Raw genomic sequence first — 3,190 nt, 5'->3', positions numbered from 1 at the left:
GGGCTTCTCTCCTGTGTGGATTCTCTGATGTCTGATAAGGTGTGAGCTCCTATTGAACATTTTCCCACACTCAGAACATGTGTAGGGCGTCTCTCCTATGTGGATTCTCTGATGTCTGATAAGGTTTGAGCTCCTATTGAAGCTTTTCCCACACTCAGAGCATGTGTAGGGCGTCTCCCCTGCGTGGATTCTCTGATGTGTGATAAGGGCAGAGCTCCGATTGAAGCTTTTCCGGCATTCATGGCACGTGTAGCGTATCTCTTCCAAGTTGATTGTGTCACATGTTATAAGGTCTGAGTGGCTACTGAAGTTTTCCTCTGGCCTCTCTTGAGTCTCACAAGAATTTGCTTTTTCTTGGAGTGCACAACTCCCGGAAACATTCCCTTTGGATCTTCCTGATAACGTTCCATGTGGTTCTACTTGCTCAGCATCTTCCTGCTGGGGTTTCTCCTCCTCATTCTTACTCACCATCCCATCACCTGATGGGAGACAGAGAGAATCCAGACATAGGTCACTCCCTGCACCAGAAAGAAAGGAAATCTCAGAGAAAGGAATGGAAAAAGGGATAAACAAACCAAAAATGTGTATGCGAGAGATCAAACCTATCAGGAGATGATTTTCCCCAAACCCTTCCACAGAGGAGAGAGGAAGGCATCAGTTTTGGTCCGCATCTCACCAGAACACTCAGGGGAAAGCGAGATCAGGGAGGGACCTGCTGCCAGTTGTCAGTCAGAATAGGAGGGAAGCCATGAGTGACATCTGCCATAATGATTCCACATCTGCAGGGAACAATCCTGAACTTGGAGAGCTCACAGGGTCTTTGTAGGGCATCCCAAATGTTTCCTGCATTCCCAAACAGTTTTTGAGTTGGCTTAACCAATTCCTCACCTGTGCAGGTAGCTCTCGGGAGCACTTCTTTCTCAGAGCCCTGGAGGTCCGGGATCCACGGCTCTTCACCTCGTTCCATCTGTGAGATCACATCAGGTTTGGAAACTGGAAACCCTACTCCAGGCAAAGAAAACAGGGGAGGTCAGTGGAATTTGTGGGATGCTTGTCACAAAGAATATTCCATGGTTTTAACCCCAGCTCATTTTAAAGCAGTAACATTCCAAGGCCATCTTCCTTGCCTCAAAGTGGCAGGAGAGTTATTATTATTATAAATTATATGCATTACCTTACTGCCTAAGGAGCAACTAACAGTGGGTCCCCATTGTGCTAGGCAAAGTACAAAGAATACTAGATGGCCCATGCCCTGAAGAATTTACAATCTAAATAGACAAGACAGACACAGAATGGGGGAAGGGGTAGATCCCACTGTTAGAATATAGATGTTCAGGCCTGCCTATAAAGCCTATACTTTAAGAACGTAGGTGTGTTTTTATCACTTAGCTAGTTACAGGGGTATAAAAACAAAGAATCAAAATCACAGTCCACCTGTGTATGGGCCTTCTCTCACTAGGATAGTCTGACGCCTTGTTCTTAGGCTAAGGTCTTTAGCTAAGCAGCAGGGGCAGCCATAAGCTGGGAAGCGTAGGGTCACATCCTCACATCCCAAACCAATCACACTGAAATAAGGTGGTATTGGGCTGTTAGGAAGACGATCTTGTCCGTACAGCACCCATTACCACCAGATAAAGAAACAGATCTTAAGATGGTTGAGGAAAACTTAGTTTGATAGCATCCTGCCTGGCAAGAAAGCACTTATCAATGGTTGTGGTTGTGAAACACTCATTTCTGTATTGTTTTATCTTTATGGCCACCACTTTTCATTGTTAATCAGTCTCGTTTTCTAATTGTTAATAATTAGGGTAGTGGGCTATAATTGGTTAGAGAATTATGTTACAATATGTTAGAATTGGTTAGTTAAATTTCAGTACAATGATTGGTTAAGGTATAGCTGAGAATATTACTCTATAAACGGGGTCAAACAGGAGGGGGAAAAGGAAATTAGAATAATAGAATATCAGGGTTGGAAGGGACCTCAGGAGGTCATCTAGTCCAAACCGCTGCTCAAAGCAGGACCAATACGCAACTAAATCATCCCAGCCAGGACTTTGTCAAGCCTGACCTTAAGAACCTCCAGGGAAGGAGATTCCACCACCTCCCTAGGTAACCCATTCCAGTGCTTCACCACCCTCCTAGTGAAATAGTGTTTCCTAATATCCAACCTAAACCTCCCCCACTGCAACTTGACACCATTATTCCTTGTTCTGTCATCTGCTACCACTGAGAACAGTCTAGATCCATCCTCTTTGGAAACCCCCTTCAGGTAGTTGAAAGCAGCTATCAAATCCCCCCTCATCCTTCTCTTCTGCAGACTTAAATAATCCCAGTCCCCTCAGCCTCTCCTCAGAAGTCATGTGTTCCAGTCCCCTAATCATTTTTGTTGCCCTCCACTGGACCCTTTCCAATTTTTCCACATCCTTCCTGTAGTGTGGGGCCCAAAACTGGACACAGTACTGCATATGAGGCCCCACCAATGTCAAATGTTTGTTAAGGGGGGGAAACGGGAACAGGGATACAGGCAAGGCTCTGCGGCCTCAGAGCTGGGAAGGGGGACATGGGGTAAACGCTCTGCAGCATCAGAGCTGGGAAGGGAACACTGGGGAACAGACTGTATCGGCGTATAGAGATAAGCCCGACTGGTGTGAAGGCCTTCGGAATACGTAATCATATAGGTGTAAAAATTTTACAGGCTACATTACCACCCTGTGACATCATCAACAAAGTGCCCATTTGTGCCCGGGTAGTGGCCCTGCTATGGGAGGGAGGAATGCAGCAAGGACTCAGGATTGGTGGCCAGGGTCGCTGTGCATAGAGATGGGGAAGTTATATGAGGAGAGGGTAATGAGTGGGAGAGGGAGGTCAAGAGTTAAAATAATAATATTTGGGGGAAAATGTATAATGAACTGAAACTGAACAGAAACCGAACTGGACTGTAGGCTCTAAAGCAACAAGGTTTGGGTAGGGATTTGGAGTTAAAGGTCTGGGATCCCCCACAGCTCTAGATCCCCAAACTCTCCTCCCTCCCACTGACCCACCCAGCCCACTTTCTGGGTGCTGTTCCTCCACACTCCCCTCCCCTTCCACCCATTACTCTTAGCTGTCACCACCTCCTGGTACCTTGGCAGCTTCTTGTATTCTCTCTCACTACCTCATCCCACCCTGCTGGGTTTTTTTTTTTTTTTAA

The 3,190-nt window shown here is 46.3% G+C and overlaps 1 pseudogene; it reads right to left on the bottom strand.

Annotated features, from left to right (window-relative positions):
• Positions 1-3,190, bottom strand: part of LOC112104168 — a 5,861-nt pseudogene that overhangs the window by 393 nt on the left and 2,278 nt on the right.

The sequence above is a fragment of the Terrapene carolina genome, unplaced genomic scaffold (genome assembly GCF_002925995.2).
Source record: "Terrapene carolina triunguis isolate 2854851 unplaced genomic scaffold, T_m_triunguis-2.0 Scaffold638, whole genome shotgun sequence".
Classification (NCBI taxonomy): Eukaryota; Metazoa; Chordata; order Testudines; family Emydidae; genus Terrapene; species Terrapene triunguis.
This window is presented reverse-complemented; position numbering and strand designations above follow the sequence as displayed.